Here is a 19,560-nt window from a genome sequence, read left to right as displayed (position 1 = left end):
AATGTAGTGAAACTAATGTTTTTTATTTGTCATAATACCTAAAATACGTATGTTTCCAAAATGAAGAAAAGTATAAATAATGACCAATTTGACAATAAAAAAGTTGTACAACTCGAATGACATTGAAAACATACACGTGAAATTTAAAAGAATTATGAGTGCCCTAGGTAGGGAGAAACAATATATAAAGAAATTAAATTTAAAAATAATGGGTGCGTGTACTTAGGTACGCGCATGAGAAGTTATACTTCTTTGGCATAATTAAAAAATTTGTTGTCTGTAAAGTCTGTTAACATACGATAGTTTAACGTGACAACGTCATAACAAAACATTGATGAAATGATTGATCCAGAAGAAAAGGAAATATCATATTCGGCCTGAGACTGATAGGTTTTTGCAACCAAACCATTTAGGCATTAAAAATATTATATTCTTTGAGGAAGATTTTTTTTTTAATTTTTCAATCTTTTGCATGATAAAATCTACCTCTGCATACTTTTATGAATAAAATTGAATCATTTTTATTGAATTATCACTATTTTGTATGGGTACAAAGGAGTGAAATGAAATGTGCAATTGAATTAATAAATTTACTTTTATTTGCATTCATTAATTTAAATATATTTATTACTTTTGAAATGTTGCGTGCGCAATATTTATTTTTACAAGTACAAAAAAAAATTCGCAGCTGCTGGGTTTTTTGGAACTGACAACCTTTAGTTTAAAAGTTAGGCACGCTAACCACACGCCCACGAGGCCATACTGTGGTAAGTAGTTTAAAATGTTATATATATATGTATAGATATTTATAAAAACTTTGTTCACGGTAGGGGTATAATATTAACACGATTTTATAACAAATACGCATCCCAAATACACCAAACTTATTTATAGTGTGTTACAATATTTTTTAAAACATTGTGTAAAAGATCCCGGGTGTAATTTGAATAATAATTATTATGTGTAACTGTAAAACACCATTGTTGGTTCAAAACGTATTTGAATTTACAACATTACTTTTAAATAACCGTACCGATTGTGCTAAAAATCGGTGGACGATCGTTAAATTACATGATATTAATAATTCAAACGACGAAAATATGATTGAAAAGTCAAATCGATAGTTGTTCCAATCGAGTGGAAGAGAGATGCCACGCATGCGTACAATGAGCAAACAGAACACATCCGTAGTGGGACATCCGTAGTGGGACACTTTTTCGTGCGTGCAGCCGGCGTTCATCGATTTATTAGACGTTGTCACGTCAAAATAATTTTTAATTGCATGCAAAAATATTGCGTGGAGTCCCTCCGCGTGGAAGAAGTGAAACTTCGTAATGTGGAAATGAAAATAGGAATGGGTAGAAATTGATTTTTAGTGAAATCATATTGTATCAAATCAAACTAAAAAAATAAAGGAAATAAATTTGTAACGATTCATAGATTGATCTTCAGAGAGAGAGAGAAAGAGAGAGAGAGAGAGACACCTATTGAATGTCTATAAAACTAACTTTTTTATGAGAGCAGATTTTCATGAAATAAATCATGAAATCATTCAACGATAAAAGCTGTTTATTTAAGTAAGCGAACGGGTTCGCCCCAAGGAGAAAATTGACGCGGCGAGACCTCGTGGACATAGAGAAATGACACACACTCACTATTTATGTGTATATGAAACATTATTTTTCTCTGCAATTTAAATTGTAATATACAAAAACGGTATTGAAAATTGAAACAAATATGGCGACACTACAAACTGTCAAGATCTTTATTTTTTTCTTACTCTCTACTTAGTTCCTTACAATAGAAAAACGTAACGTAATGGCTTGAAAGCTATTGCTCGGCAGGCATAGAGGAATGACACTAACAGTTTGTATATCTATGATACACATTACATAAAATTAAGATATATTTTTTAACGCGTTTAAATATTTTTTTTTTAGACAAAAGATAGTCTATGTCTATCCCCAGGATATAATCTATCTCCTTGCCAAATTTCATTACGATCCGTTCAGCCGTTCAGTCGGGAAAAGGTAACAAACAAACAGACAGACAGACAGACAGAAAGAGTTACTTTCGCATTTATAATATTAGTAAGGATAAGGATAAGTTGTCAATACACACTATTATGAAGCCACGATGTCTCGCATTCTTATTAAAGTTGTATTTTTTTGGTTTTCGGTCTTCACCACATGCCGTACCAATGTGCACGTTACAAATGTTTCACCTTCAATTCACGAAGAAAGCCGGTTACAAACGATTCTGGGTTCTTCGTAAATTTGCGGCTATCCTTGTAAATTTACGAACATTGAGTTCACTTACTTTGGGCATGATTTCAAAAGAATATCCAAGTTATATTAACAGAACATCAAAAAACTGATAAAGTCTACAGCAAGAACACACTTCTTTTTTCCGCGCGTTTTTATACCTTTGTTCAGAGCGAAACACAAAACTCGGAAGTCGAAAAATGGCGTAGTTTCTACGAAGGATCAGTTATTTGAAGTTACGAAGAACTCTTCGTTTTTTTGAGTTGAATTATTCGTTTAAAAGTGACCTTGAAAATAACGAAGTTGGCCATCGCTTGTCTACGGTAGGGCACCATTCAAGCATTCTTCTGGAGTGATTTAGAGAAACGGTAGGAAATCACAATCAGAATTCGAACGCGGGTTCCGCCAGAAGGCGAGTTGAGTGCGTTACCACTGCGCCTAACCGCTCCATTCGAATGATTCACTCGATTCCGTGCGTGGGTGTGGACCCAGATAATGCCGAGGTGGTACACGCCGCGACGCGCCTAAAGATTCTCTATCGGCAGGGTGATTCTACGATGGCTTCCTGTTGCCTGCCGCATTAATAAGGTGAAAGGGCAACACGGCGTACGGTGCTGGACCCGAGAAGGGATTAAAAGGGGGGGGGGGGAGGGGGTGATAAAGGAATAATCCACAAGTGGAAAATACAGCAGTCGGTCTTCAACCATACTAGTCCTCACCACCAGCCCTAACGGCCGAACATTTATGAATTATGTCAGTCTAAGTATGTAAACAAACGCAAGTAACTCATGCTAGAATTTTTGTATTGCAAAAAAATTTGATATGTATTGTGTAAGCTAAACTAATTTTGTTGTTGTATTCGGTAGCGTGGCCATTGCATAAAAACATGTATTTTTTTTTTCCTGATACTAATTTTTAAGAGTAGGGAGTTATAAAATAATAAAATGTATATTAAAAGAAAAGAAAACTGATCTCAGGTGCTAACGGTAAGAAATAGAATGCTACTTTTCTCCTTGGCATCTATAAATTAAATATGTATGTAGTCAACGTAGACCCTACACACACACACACCCTACTGCGTAGTAGAAAATTTTAATGTTAACATTAACCAACAGAAGTGTCAAAATCGGGTGTCACAATGGCCGCAGCTGGTAAGTTGTAGAGGTTGTAAAATATCATGTAGTTTTTTTTTTTTTTTTTTTTTTTTTTAGGTTTCAATACATTTAGTTTTTAATGTGTTATGCGTCTAGTTATTACTTCATATTCAATAATTTTGATAAATGTCTGCGGTATTACTTGGTACATATAAGACAATGTTTACAACGTCTGTCAGTTCCAGTGGTAAATCGTAAGCCGATGTTAGCCTCGTGCACAGAACACAGGGATCGGTCTATATGGTATTTATAGTCTCTGGTCGCATCCCACATGCCTTACAGTAGCTCGCAGCTGCCCCCGCTGCTACCCGGAACCACCGTCTTTCGCCGTCTGTCGCCACCATATCCCCCCCCCCCCCCTTTTCCAACTGCTTTCCAGAGACTCAACCCTTTGCATGGCGTGGCGGATGTGTGTCAAGGTCTCAGCTGACGCCTCGTGCGGCGTGTAAAGGGTTCAGTTGTCAGGGCGTCGATGGAGGGGGGCAAAGCGGCGGCCATTAGCGACGGCGATGCCTGCACGCATGTGGGCTCATGCGGGCGAGCGACCGCCGCGCCGCGCCGTGTGGGACCATAGAGTCACCACGCATTCCGTAGTGAGTAAACTGTGGAACCATAGAGTATAATGGATCACGTAGAGTGACTATAGTGCGGAACCAAACAGTAGCTACGAATGCAGTAGAGTTCATATACTGTAGGACCATTGAGTAACTTCGGATTCCGTGGAGAGAAGGAAGTGTGAGACCATAGAGTAACTACGGATGATTTTAAGTTAATATAGTTTGGGATCATAGAGTAACCATGGATGACGTAGAGTGAATATAGTGCGGGACCCTATAGTTACTATGGATGTCATACGGTGTTCGATCAGAGAGTAACCACGATTGCCATAGAATGAATTTAGTGTGGGAGCATAGAGTAATTATTATAATAGTAGAGCCTAAAATAGATACCGTACATTAAATACAGTACTACATGAAATTTTTTTACTCCATCATTTAAAGTGCCTACAAACACGTTGTTATGTTTTCATAATCATGCTTGCAACTTAAGAAGTTGATTAAAACCCGAAGCATAAAGGTTTAAGGTGTTTTATATGAGGTATTAGGATTATTATTGTTTCAAGTACGTTGTTTACATTGTACAATGACGTTACGTGAGAAATACGACTAGAGAGGGAGCTGGAATGACTATAGAAGAACTTCACCGTCGTGGACACCTGCCGGCAGAGCTGGTACGAGTACCGTCCAGGGTTCGACGCTCGGCAGAGACATCTTGTTCGGCGATGGCGGCGGACGACCCAGGACGGGAGAGACGCCGTCCTGAGGGTTCCTCTTAAACCAAGGGAAGTCGGAAGTTGAACAAGACTTGCGCAGCGTTATTGCGCATTGCGTAGTTCATAAACCGGTGCTCCGCAGTGTGACTGCTGGACATTTTGCGTTGCTTATAAAACCAGTCCCGTAGCACACGTGGTTGTGGGCTGTCACGCCGCGTGCGAGAGAGTTTTAAAAATACAAGCTTGTGTTCCGTGCGTGCGTGCGTGCGTGCGTGCGTGCGTGCGTGCGTGCGTGTCCTGCGTGTAGAGACCAGAGAGTGCGTTGTGTTGCTCAGAGACGTGTGTTCGGAAAGGGTTTTGGGGGTGGGGCGGGTACACGACAGCAGCGGTCGCCCGTTGGGTCCTGGAGTGCGGGGGAAAAAAAAAGGAAAAAAAAAACGGGAGGGAATGAAAAGAACGTTATGTTTATGGATGTGCAGGCAGGGGGTATTTACGACGACAGTCTCTGGTCGGATAAAACTGAGCACCATTAGGCTCGATTTCACACTCCTAGTAGGTCATTTCATTTTCTTGTCATTACCGCTATTCAAAGGATTTAATTTACTGTATATTTCTTCCGATAGCTCTAATGCGTTCGCTGTACTGTTGGATCACAAATCTCATCACAATATACAGGATGAACATAAAATAATGTCCTAGTTTTAATGGTATATTATCATAGCATTTTTATTTATACTATTTACAACAAATCATACATCAAATTGAAGGGAAAGTAACCTAGTTTTTTCTTACCAATGTACAACATGTGCACCTTTAGTTATAGGCCTGCGGCACACATCCAATCTTAAACCAAATTCATCCCACACTTTGGTTAACACGTCCGGAGTAATGGAAGCAACGGCCTCTTCAATTCTGTGTCTCGACTCTGACAAATCATTGGGTAGCGGCGGAACGAAACAATCTTTTATAAATCCATAAAGAGAAAAAAAAAATCGCATGGCGGTACGTCAAGTGAACTTGGAGGCCAGCGAAAAAAGAGCTCTGTCGTCTCGACAGTGATCGCCGGGCAATAGTAGTAGGTAACTACTTCTTGGTGCCGACTCTGTCTGGATTCTTGACTTATGATATACATGACCTACAAAATTACCATAGCCATGATACATAGCCAGCAATACCCGTACATCCATCTAAATAAATTGCTAGGATCTTTAGCAATCATATGTAGCAAGCCATGAAAAGAACTACACCAGGTGGCAAGCCAACTCAAAAACTTTGCTACCTTCAAACATAGGCTGAAGAAAACATCTTTGAATCATTTAGCATTTTAACCTACTGCATTAATCTGAGGTATTAATGCAATGAAATTTCCTTTATTTTTTATTTGAATCAGCAACGTATAACATTATATTCTTAACTTAATTGTTACATGTGTATTTCTGCAATCTATAATCATATGTTAATTAGTTATTGGTGAGATTTTTAAAATTTAATTTAGTTTGTGAACATTTAACTTGAGCTTAAGTTTGTTTCCCAGAAGATTAATTGTTTTATCGACAACTATTTGTTAAGTTAAATTGTTTAAGTGAATAGCTGATGCTGTGATGAATAATAATACATTACGTGCGTTCTGCGCGAATGTTTCAGGTCTTTAAGTGGTGACTGACATAGCGACACATGTGACCAATTGACTAGTGGAATCATATTTGCGGCACCGCGGTCACATAAAAGTAGCGATTAGACGTGAAGTGCAAATATTAAACAACTCGTTAGGCAAATTTTTTGGCTGAAAATGTACAGTTCCGTAATGACCTTACAAAATCGAAACAATCCATGGAGCAAAATTTTTCGGAAGTCAACCGTAGGATTAATATGGTACAGAATACTGACCGGCAGTAAGGGAAAAAGTTCATAAAACACTAATTATACATGTCAGAAATTGTAAAGAAAATACGCTGCATTTAATTAGAGAAAATATGACCGTATTTGACGGCTGTTTCGATGAAAAATTACAGGAAATAAACAAAAACCATAAAAATACGCTGGAAAATTTAGAGAGCAAAATGATAGTGGTAAATTATAGGGTAAACGGTTTAAAGGAGGAAGTAAAGTCATGTTCTGTACCATAACGCGTTGATATTACATAGTGCAGAAGGGAGCAAATCGATAACATTACAAATGTACCATCGGCTGGGACAAACAGTTAGTACGAATTCTGGTGTACACGCTTCGTTAATTGCTCTAACTCGTTAACTAAACATATGGCTAGTTGAGGTACCAACATTTTCAGGGAAAAGTCATGAAAACCCAATATAATTTGTAAAACTGTTTGAGGAGTACTGCAAATGGTTTGTTTTAAGAAATGCCAAAACTATTGAAATTTCTGGGCAGCTGTTTAAAGAATACTGCATACTTTTGGTGGGAACTGATATCAGATAGTGTAACTGATTATCAGACATTCAGGAAACCTTTTTATTGAGCAGTTATGGAATTCACGAATACGAACAACTTAATACTACTATTACACAGAGAAAATTTCGAACCAAAGAGGAAAAAAAACAACAACTTAGAATCACATATTAGTTTCATAAATGAAAGAACAAGGTACATGGACTACATTGGTAGAGTATTGATAATACAGTAGAGTCCCGCTAATCCGAACCCCGCTAATCCGAAAATCCGCCTAATCCGAACATGGCTAGGACAAAAACAATTTTTTTTAAATCATTAAGAACTAGGAAAAGTAAAGAAAAACAAGTTTTTTCAAGTAATGTTGTACGTTTATTAATATGTACATAAGAAACTTGTAATTTATCTATTTCACTAACTGAAAAGAGATAAAATAGGATTACGTAGATACATAGTACTTAAATACATATGTACGTATTAATTTTTTTTTGAATTTACTTACATACTATATGTAGAATTCATGTTATGTACAGGATTGACACAAAACAAAACGTAAAAAAGCAAACCATTATCTAAGAGGCAAAGTCAGTAACCTTCCTTTGACGCAATGCACTAAATCGGCTTGAAGATGCAATGTTTCGCCAACGCCGCATAAACATAACATCTGTTGGGGTTGCATCGGCATGTTGCTCGACGTAGCGCAAAGCCAGATCAAGGGCACTGGCGGCGGCAGTGTGAGAAACAACATCGGTCGGCGCGTTCCCTTCCTCCTCATTGTCGTCTGCATCGAGATCAGTTGACGTTCCTGCACAGCTGCTACGATATCTTCATCTGTGAACATAGTCGTCAATGGCCATCCACTTTTCAACGCACTCTTCTGCATTTTCGCAACCTGGTACATAGTTGACATATCAGACACTAAATACACCTCAAAAAGACAATATATGGCATTATATGACAAAATCCCGCCTAATCCGAATTTTCGCTAATCCGAACAGGGTTCGGTCCCAATTAGTTCGGATTAGCGAGATTCTACTGTACATGAATACATATATGACTTGAAATGCGATGTTAGGTTGGATTACAGATTTCGATCGCTCAACCCCCCTTCCCTTTCCCGTGCGCTACTGTCCTTGTTTCGGGAGCAGATAGTGAACATGGAGATAGAACGCGCGCTGGACTACGCAGTAGAGAATTTTTCGTGACTAACATTAAAGAAGCCTACAAACACCTGACACATTCGCTTGACCTGTCAACATCAATTATGCATACAAAGAAAAAAATAAACGGTAATTTTTGTTTGCATGCAAACCTGATTTAAAACATTTTTGTAGGCACACTAGATTGTTGGTTTTCACTGTATGCCATAGAGAAAATTCAAGTATGGACAGGAATGATGAATGCACAAACACACAGAAAACAAAAATCATCCAATGTCAAATGTTGAATGCATTTAGTACACAGATAATTCCTAGTAAGGAATCAATCGGGAAAAATTATGACGGCGCAGACGAACATTGGGCTGACAACGACGAGACAGTTGTAACATAAAATAAAAACAACAACCTTGGACCACACAGTGACAAACAAACGAACCCAATGATCAGTCTAACATTTGACCTCGGCCGTGGTATTTGTGTATTCGATTCCCTTATCCTCTCTGTCTTCTTCACCGCAAGCATCATTTAGAGATCGTAGGCAAACCTAGCAATAGCGACACACGTAAAACCAAAACTTTTTTTAAACTGTAATTTCTTATTATGTTAGCATTTTCGTCACCAGAGTCTGAACTGTTGGGTAGGTTGGCTCACTTGTGGGAAAAAGTTCCTGTCTTGGTCCCAGGTCGGGGTCTTGTGTTGTCACTTCACTTCCACTCTGAGGAAGGCATTGGCAAGCCATTGCAGAGCCACTACTCTCAGAAAGGAGCACCACCGTCATCGTCATAATCATCCCTGCCCTTGCAATCACAAAGTTCTTTAAATAATTTTTGCAGTGGGGAAGCTTGATTTAAAATATATATATTTTTATGGACATACATCTCCAATGGTTCTCGCTGTGTTTGACACCAACCGCAAAACAGACTGTCCAATAAGGAAATTTCGCCGATGTGGGAGTGACACCTCTGCCTTGCATTGTAACTCTTCCCGTATCTGCGTCCACCCTGTGTTCGGGGACGTCTGTATTCTTCCATGAACACACCTCCCCACTCCTTGGGGGCAGCCCAGAAACCAGCAGGGGCAGAGAGGCGCCGGGCAACCCAGCAAGATCTGCCTCCTCCACGTGGCCCCGTCTTCTCCTCCAGTCCTCCGGCGGACCTGAGACTCGGCGTGGCAATAATCCTCGTCATTATCAGCATATTCCTCTTCTTCTTCTCCTCCCGTTATCGCTGCTCCAGAGTGCATGTCCTGCGGCTGTCCCATCTCTCTCTCTCTCTCTCTCTCTCTCTCTCTCTCTCTCTCTCTCTCTCTCACGCTGTTCTCCGCCTTGAGCACACACGCACGCGCGCACACACACACAAACCTGTCTCTTCTCTCCCGAACGAAATTAATGGTCTGGTCGTGCCTTGGCGGGCCGGCGCAACCAACCCCTCTGCCTTTTTTTTGGTTGTCTTTCTCTATCAGGCCACGCTTGAGTCGTATCTATTCTCATCCTTATTCTCCTTGCACACGCTCTCTCTCTTTCTCTCTCTTTTTTTCATGTCGAGAGGCTACCGAGTTACTTTTCTCTCCTAAAGAAAAAAAATGAAATAAAAATCTGTAAAAAAAACTGAAAACCTCCTGGGGTAGGATTAATGATCCTTGTAATCAGTTAGAACGATCAGAACACGGTGCTTTTCTCTCTCTCTTTTTTTTAATATTTTGTTTTGCCTCCGCTGCGTGATTTAAAACCTGGGCGAAAGCATTACGGGGCCGAGAGGCTCTCGCGCGCGGCTCTTGCTCACGGTAGCTTTGGAGATGGGCCGGAGATGAGAGATAGGAGAGAGCTGATCTCCGCGCGCGGGGCCAAGGTCACCGCGGATCAGATCCTCCGCTGGCGAGGTGGCGTCGGCTCTGAGCTAGCGCCGGAAGAGGAGACGTGGCCGGACTGTGAATGATAAACATAGCAGGCTTTCGCCCGTTGTCTGAAGTTGCTTGGCTTCTCGGTTGTAGCCGCGTCCAAGGCGAATACATCGACGACGTTTCGGTCGACGTTGCAGTCGCCATCATTAGGGTAGCGTTATTGCAAGTTCTCCTGCCTTTTAATACTCTCCCCTGAGAGGGAAGTGTTTCCAGATTGGCTGCAACTGTGGGCCAATAACAGCCTTCCTTTCGTCTAGTTGTCCTGTTGGTATTGCCAATCGGAGCTGGGCTTCGATAATTGGCTGGGGGTGCTGGCAAATCAGTGGCCTCTTCTCTTCTGATTGGCCGAGCTGTTTGGCCAACCAGAGACGGCCTGTCTTTTGTTAGATGCAGAGCTAGGTTTTGAGAGTTTCTGAAGAGTGGTTCCCATATTCTGCTTAATTTATAGCCATCTTCTTTATTTATGTTTGCTGGGTGTTTTAATACTTCAGATAATTCTCGAATGCATCTTTTCTTGTGTTGTCGGATGTTGGCTATTGTGTGGAATTGGTCGAAATCAATGTTGTGTCTGGTTTACAAGAAGTGTTCTGCTATATCTGATCTTCGGTTTTCATGTTTATAGTCGCTGAAGTGTTCTTTAACCCTTGTGATTATTCGTCTGCCAGTTTTTTCTATATATATACCTTGCCACAAGAACATGGAATCTTGTACACGCCAGCCAGGTTTTTGGCTGGAGTTTTATCTTTCAGAGATGTCAGAGATCCCTCAATCTTGTTTATAGGTTTGAGAATTGTATGAATTTCATGCTTCCTAAGAATTCTTGCCATTTGGTCTGAAATTCCTTTGACGTAAGAAATGAAGGCTTTATTAGTTAGATGCTCTTTCTTTTGTTATTGAGGTAGCTTCACGGCTGTCTTAATTTCTGATTTTGAATAACAATTTGCTTGAAGAGCACTAGTTAGATGTTTCATTTCTTCCCCAATATTGACTTTTTCGCAAATGTCTCTAGCTCTGTTGACCAAAGTTGAGATGACTGTTCTCTTCTGAGATGGAGGGTGGTGTGAACTCGCATGTAGATACCTGTGTGCGAGGGTTGGCTTTCTGTAAACACTGTGGCCGATGGAGTTATCTTCTCCCCTTGTTACCAATACATCCAGAAAAGGCAATTTGCCTTCTTATTTAACCTCCGTGTTGGATTGTATGTTTGGATGGATGCTATTCAGGTGTTTCAGGAAGTCTTGCAGCTTATATTTGCCATGCATCCAAATCACAAAGGTGTCATCTACATACCTGTACCAGCACTTGGGTTAAAGCTGGCTGGTACTTATTGCTCTCTCCTCAAATTCGGACATAAAATGTTGGATAAGAGTGTAGAGAGAGGTGAGCCCATAGTGGTGCCTTCCTGTTGCTAAAAGATCTGCCCCTTGAATGAGAATAAGGTGGAAGAAACACAGTTTTCTGTGAGCTTCGCTATGTCTCTGCTCAGGCTGTCTTCTCCCAGATGTGTAACGAGAATTTGAATTCATTAAAAAAAAATGATTGAGGCATTGAACGCATGCCGGGCATTAGATAGCAGTATATAATTAATTGGAATTCCTCAAGTCAGCAGTGACTGGCTGCTACAAAATAGTTTCTCCTGTGAAATGGCTATAGTCACCGCACGGTAAGTTCGTACTTTTGGGAAGAACTGCTGAAAAATGGAACTAAGAATATTTGGTTTACTATTGTGCAATTTGTTTGACAAATAAATAAACAAAATAGGACGACATAATTTATCAATCTATTACGTTTCCGTACGTGTGTATGAATACTGAAATAATTTGTATTTGTTAATTTTATATGTAAGTTTTTAAACACGCGTGGCAACGATATTTATCGGTATGTTGGCTACACACTTGAAGAAATAGTTCCATAGTATGTCATTTTGAACAGCTGAAATAACGATAAATATTGCTTAAAATGTTTCACATATGTTTACTTCCAGATCCTGGAGTAATATTGTTTAATATATACGAAAGTTAAGTTATTTTGTTTACAGATGACGTTGCAAGCTGTTGCGGATGAATCACCTACGTAACTGTGTGTCGGCCCGAGCCATGTTGAAGGGTTGTTTGCTCAAAACGACTTCTGATTTTCCGAAAACATCCAGTGTATTTGTGTACTAATTAATTTTCTAATTTTAAAGGGTTGTCTTAATTGTAACTTGTAGTGAACTATTGCTTTTACAGTGTAACTATGTGTTAGTTATTACGGTTTGTTAGGTTATTAAAATGAATGTAAAGAAGGAGACAACCGGTCATCAGAGACAGCAAGATATTATCAACGTGGCACGAAGAGTTACGATGTTAATGAATACAGGTCAACTGGAACAGGGTGATGTCGCAGAAATGACAGCATTTCTTCTAGATCTGGGCGTCACGACCGTGAAAAAGTGAGTGACTAATTCACACGTTATGAAAGTATGTGCGTGAAAACGTTCCGTTAGGTTGGGGCGTGTTTGTAAAATAGTGTAAAAGTACCTTCCTCGCAGCTTTCTTTTTTGAATGTCGGGCAAATTACAAACAAACACGTTCTTATATTTTCGGTTATATATTAGGTAATGGATTTATCTGCTGTGCACCCGTGGAAAAGGTTGCAGGGCTGTTCAAGACAGCACATTAAATAATACATAGGTCCCTAGAGGTCAGTATAGGCCTACAATTAAATACTGTAAACATAATTGTGTAAACAATGCGTAGCGTTTTCTTTCATTTGTAAGCATTTTCAACCCACAACATCAAGGAGGTTCACCGACAAAAAATAGCAATTAAGTATATTATTAATTTAATTCAAGTAAAAAATGTATAATTGTGTTTACATTTTAGTGCAGTCTTTCTGAAAATTATTATAATCTTTTGTTTTGCGAAAAATACCCGTATGTTTGGTAAGGGGTCGTCCATTAATCACGTGATGTTTTTTTAGCAAATTTTTAACCCCCCCCCCCCCCTAGTGATTTGTGGTGAGGTTTCAGACTTACCCCCCCCCCCCCCATAAATCACGTGTATTTTTTTGGTACAAAATATTTTTAAAAATTTCAGAATTTTATCTTTAAATATAGGTATAATCTAATTTAATTCTGGAAAATTAAGCAGTGATAAAAATGTCCAGACACACATTAAGGTTGCAGGTTTATTCTCACTGGCATAAAAATAATAAAGGAAAGGCTTATATGTGATTTACGCATGTATTCGGCGCCAAAATCACAGTCTTACTGGCAACTGGCAAGCCGAGCCGGGTGGTTCATGTTGCGGCGGGCGGGGATATTGTTGCCTGGCTACGGCGAGTCTAGGTCACGCGTCGCTTTTCGGTTTAGTAGAAATCGCGCGAAAAAATAAATACACGTGATATCTCTCTACACCCCCCTCCCCCCTTGTGATATTTCGTGATTTTTCCCGAACCCCCCCCCCCCCCCACCTTTCGAGCCTCACGTGATTAATGGACGATCCCTAAACATTAGAGATTATAAAATCGGTATGATAATTTTTTTTTAAATTATTGCTTCTAAGCTGCATTTAATGATCCATTTGAGTTTGCGTAGGTAGGAATATTTACAATGTGGTTGGTAGCTAATTCTTTTTGGCTAGTACACACACTATTAGTAGATTTTTGATAAAAATACTGATAGCTTCATGAGTTTTATTACAGTATCAATTCTAGTGGACGATATAATATGTAGGCTTTTTTGCATTATTTTAAAATATAAGATTAATTTTTTTATAATGTCCTTGGAATTTATTTTTTGCATGGGTTAATACATACTTTGTCACAGTTACTTTGCATACATGTAAGTGACCAGTGTAACTTCTATATGGAATGTTTTTTATTGTTTGTTTGTTATTATTAAACCTTCATTTTTTCAGCACGTAGGCTCACTTAAAAGTAGTTGTCAGTACAATGAACAAAATAAAGCATAAGTTTGAGGATAAATATACACATACATTTATATTATAAGCCAATTGCACATATATTTCATGAACCTGAGTAATAAAATGTTTTGAATTAGATATACATACATTAGGCCTATAGATCATTGCATAATGAATATAATACATTAAGAAAATTATCCTCACAATAGTAACCCTTGCAGTGTAAACAGTTTTGATAGTAACTGTTGTTCTGTCATGATAGCATATTCATAAGTGTTTTGCTTTTGTCAACAAATACTATTCATTCCTACTGCATTTTATACATCCCAATTTGAGTACTTTTATTTTTATTTTATATTCAATTTGTAGATCCTACACAGAGTAACAACTCAAGGATATAAGACTTATGGATGATGAACAAGTAAAAAATGTACATATACACAGCAGTTCCTATCATATACTATCATGATAAATGGTAACGTGAAAACAAGCCTTAATGATATGTAATTTCTCTGCTGTGTTTATATGTGATTCTTAAACATTAGTTTCATTACAGGATATAACATAATATTGATGGTAGTGATAATTTATTGCTGAGTTTCGATTTATTTAATATATTTATTTTATTACAGATTCTTAAGTTAAGTTTTTTATGGCAACAATTTCTTTTCTGCATTGTACATACTTAAGTGATATAGTTTTTATATGAGACAAACCACATAGGCACATAAAAATACACACTTACAGAAATGTTTAATGTATAACTTAGAATTTGAAATTAAAATTTATTCTGCTTGATAGAAAATAATGCCTCTAATTACAAAAAACATGTTGGTTAGCCATAACCTTTAACCGATACTTGACTCGGTTCGTAGTGCCAGAAAAGTGTTACTAACTTGTTATTTTCTATTCACAAATGACCTCTCGATGTAATGGCAGTGATGTGCCTGGCACTCACGGCTTTAGGAAACTAACAGTTTACATAGCTACCTCATACTGAATAATTTCCTAAAGTTAAATTCTTCATAAATGATACTGACATAATTTTCATGCTTTCAACCATAGCACTTTGTGATATAATAATCTCGAAGCAGCAAAATTTCTTTAGTAAAACTTAACATCAATTTTTATAGATATTATGTGAAGACACAGCACCACGCTGGGTTTAAACTCTAAACTATAAAAATTTGCTTAGATGTTTTTATATTTAATATTTGAATTATTAAACATGCTGTTATGATATTTTCTATTGACATTTAACCAATTATAAAAATTGCAGTGTAAATTTATTATCCATTAATTACATCCCTATTTGACAGTTATCCAACCAAAACATTGCCATGTGGTAGTCACATGGTTTTCCACATGGCAATGTTATTGTTGATATTTGGCCGAAGGATACATAGTCACCTTGAAAATAGATCCCAGCTTGAAGCAGGGCTTCCTAAAAGTATGAACTTACCGTGCGCTGGCTATAAAACTGTAGTCGTACAATAGACACTATGTTATGGGCTTTGCGAATACTTACGTGGACGTTAGGAGACTGGTCTGCAGCGATACCGTGTAGTTGCGATGATTTATCACAAAGTATTTGCTGGTAGGACTGCAATTATAACCGGGTCGCAATGCTCAATAAATATTGATCATCTCTGTCTTCTTGGCTTCCTACCACGCCGCCCGTTATTTTTCTGTTTGCATCTTTGAAATGGGAACTGGAAACAGCAAATATCACGAGCGTTCTTCTGTGCTGCCGAAGGACACAGTTTTAGACAAAAAGTTTAAGTGGACAATGAATTCGGACCAGGGAGGTTCGGACCATCGCCCACACGACCCATGACGTCGGGGGGTCCACGTGGGCCAATCAACGGTCAGTGTCCGCCGGACCCAGTGCGGGGCGCTGCAATTGTAGATGGGTCCCATAAAACGTGCTGTAATCTCCAGCAGCGGTGGACGCAGCCGCGCGTTAGGGACGCCACGTCATCTGGCGCGGCGGGCGTCGCTGGGGCGAGGGCCCTGCCCCGCCGGTAATTGCCCCCCGCGGGCCCGTCCGACTGGAACCGAACCCGGGTTCAACTCTCGAAACAGTAAAACAAAAAAAGAACACCCTGGAACCGCTCTTCCGAGCTCTCGCATCCGGAAACCCGTGCACGGGCCCAGGCTTCTTCTCTCTTGGCGCGGGGGACGACCCCGCCGACGGTAAATTATTTAACAGCTACACCGTCAGAAACTACACCTACTTCACTCGCCCTCCAACGAAGCGCCCTTCGTGGTTCCACATCTCTGAATCTTATTTATTTATTTATTTATCGTCTTAACCACTTTTCTGCAATTACATCAACTAGTGGAATATTAAAAATTAAGCATGATCTAAGCAGATGTTGACTTAATATTAAGAGAACAAATTAAAATTTTAACTTAATGTTCAATTATTAACTATAACAAAAGATTCAACCATAACTAATTTAAAGTAATTAAAAATTAAGCATAGACATACATAAAAAGGAAAGTGATTAAACATACACCAAATAGTATAAAAAAAAATAGGTGCTACTTCGTAGAAACGTTTAAAGTTCCGGGTTTTAAGTTCCGTTGTGAACTTACTCGTGTAAGCAAGAAGTGTCTCCTGCTGTGATCTCAAACACCATGTTAATTTTTTTTCCGTAATGTCTGTTAATTAATGGCTACTTATGTAAATTTTACACCATGAATCTCTTGAATTTGTTGTTCTGTCACAAATATATTCAAGAAATATTTACTAAATGCGATATAATTGCTGTAAAAAGTGATAATTGAAAACACTTGCACAATGTTTTACACCCATTCCAGGAACACTTGGTAAATATATGTAGTAACATAATATATGCAAAAGAGGCATAATGTTACATTTACATAAAGATCCCTTAATTAATAGTAATGACAAAGGAAAAAAAAACAATTTGGCGAGTGAGGCCACTTTCACTTGCCATTTATATATTTTTTTATCTTCTCGTCATTTCTTTTATTTGAGGGCAATTTCTGAAATTTTAACACGATACCTATTTACATTTTATTGTTCTGTCACTAATGTTTTCAATGGATATTCACTAAGTGTAGTTTAATAGTGGTAAAAATCAAACAAGTGTTCGTATTATTTTCAATTACTTGACTTTTTACACCCATTACATTATCTTTGTGAATATCTGTTGAAAATATTAGTGATGTAACAACAGATGTAAGGTAGGTATAGTGTTAAAATTTCAGAACTAGCTCTTAAATAAATTATTTCGCAAGGAAATAAAAAAAACCATCAACATGGCGTGTAATAGCGAGCCTAAACAAGTTTCTGAACCTAATGTCAGTAACTCCAAGACGAGTATCTCGTGACTTCGCGATCAAAACGAGTTAACTCGGCACTCGATTGCTAACGCAGATATCCGGGAATTCACAAGAGATCCCTGGATATCCGGAGTGACCAGCGTTCTTCCCGGATTCGAGTCGAACAACCTCTGACAGCGTACCCGAGGAATCACGAGGAGTTTCCCAACTGCGCTGTAATTACCGTAATAGCGTGACGGCGATCGTCCCGAAACCTGACCGCATCAGCGACGTGTGTGCGTGAGCGCACAGTTATTACTGACAGCCGTTTAAGAAGTCTGCCTACGTGCGGTCAGTGTTACTATTACCTTTACCTAGACGGATGCAAAGAAGAAGCGCCAAGGGCGATACCTGTGCATGCTTCAAGCACCCAGTCGCCTTTACGAGCGAGGCATTGAATGGGCGTGCAGTCTTTTCTGCTATGTGAATAATGCTGGAATCATCGTTACACGACTGGCGTAATGCCGATGAGCGCGAATATTTTTCTAATCGATAACTTTCGACACGTCTGTGACGTCGGCTTGAAGAAAATAGCGAACGTGACATATTTCCCTTTTAGATATTTTTTTTTTCTTTCCATTTACATCGCATTTGTGAGTGCGATGTTACTGAAATGAGCGTGATAAATGTTGGTTATACCGAAGTTTTTATAGAAAATTGGTATGTTTAATTGCTTTGATTTTTTTTTTATTTACTGGATTGGTTTCGGCAAGTCTATTAAATACTTTACGCAATACATATTGCAATTGGATTAAAAATGAGTATTAAGAATTAAGTACAAATTCCCTCCCAGCTAAACGCCACCATCGCGTATGTTCTTGTGTCTTGGGGTTGGTGTCGGTTGGGCGAAGGTAGAGGAATTGGGGAAGGGGAGAGAGAGAAAGAAATTCTCGATTATTATAGAAGTTTTGCCGTATTTTTGGTAAATAAACAACCATTGGTGGATCTTATGACCGCCATATTGGGAAGCTAAAACGTCCCGTCGTCGCTTGAAAACGGACCAATTTGATCATGGTGATCAAGACGTTATGGAGTAGATGTGTGCAATCTTAGCCAAGTAAATAATTTTGAGTCATAATGAGAATTACCCTCCAGCATCTTCGTTAAACGATGTTTTGTTTTTGTTTTTACTATTATATTCCTCCTAGCAAGTTCCTTCCAAGCTATCAAACACACTTTTATAATTAGCCTTTATAGAGCTACGATTTGTTTTGTTAACAAATTGCCAACCAGAGTGACTTCAGCTGCGGAACAGACACCCACTTCAGAGACCAATTAATTCCTCGAATGGGTTTGTTCGGTCTTTATCTTCCGCCTGGCAGATGCTCCATCTGGACTCTCACCCGTGTCTTTGGTTTTAGGATGCCGCGCGGTTTTCAAGTATACATGGGCGACACCGGTCGCTTTCATCTCTGCCGGGAAGATTGGTGGAGTTTGGTTTAGTTTGGTCGTTGGGGGAGGGGGAGGGGGGTGAGACGGACAATCTCGGGAACACCGTAATGTGCCGGTGGAACCTTTGTTCTCGGGGCGTTTCAGCGACCAGCACCGCCCTGCCTGTTGTCAACCGACGTGGCAACACCGTCAAAAATGTTTATTTACGCTAGTTTAACTAAAAATAAATGGTTTTAAAACTCTCCAAGAATCTTCGTAAAATTCGCGATTTCTAAGTTTACGCCTTGACGTGAAGTCACAAGTAACGTCTCTGATTAAGGGTCCCGCCTTCCTGGGCATACTTGGCATACTTACGGTGTTCAGAACTCACAGAACTTCAGAAGAAAACACGCAGTTTGTAAACTGCTGAGTGGTGTATGTTTACGATAAGTATGCTGATGGCGCTGAGAGTCGATGAGTAGTTCTGATTTAAATTGTATTTTCAGACGAGTGAAAATGGCTAAAAAGCGCGTTTTCAGAATAATTTTGTAGACATGAAACGCCCGGTGCAGATTCTTGAAAGCACTCGAGCGACTCTCGCGTTACTCTTACATAATATCTCCGCCTCATAAAGTTTCACAGCTTCCCTATGCACGACGAGAAGACTTCGCTCCAGTTCAGAGCCATGCGCTTAGAGGAGATACAGCGCTAGAAGCACTAGCGAGCCTTATCATTCCGGCTAACTAACACAAACGCTCCCCTGGCTTGGCGAGG

This window comes from Bacillus rossius (assembly GCF_032445375.1).
Source record: "Bacillus rossius redtenbacheri isolate Brsri chromosome 9 unlocalized genomic scaffold, Brsri_v3 Brsri_v3_scf9_2, whole genome shotgun sequence".
In the NCBI taxonomy this organism is placed as follows: Eukaryota; Metazoa; Arthropoda; class Insecta; order Phasmatodea; family Bacillidae; genus Bacillus; species Bacillus rossius.
The sequence above is the reverse complement of the archived record's forward strand: the minus strand, read 5'-3'. Positions refer to the sequence as shown.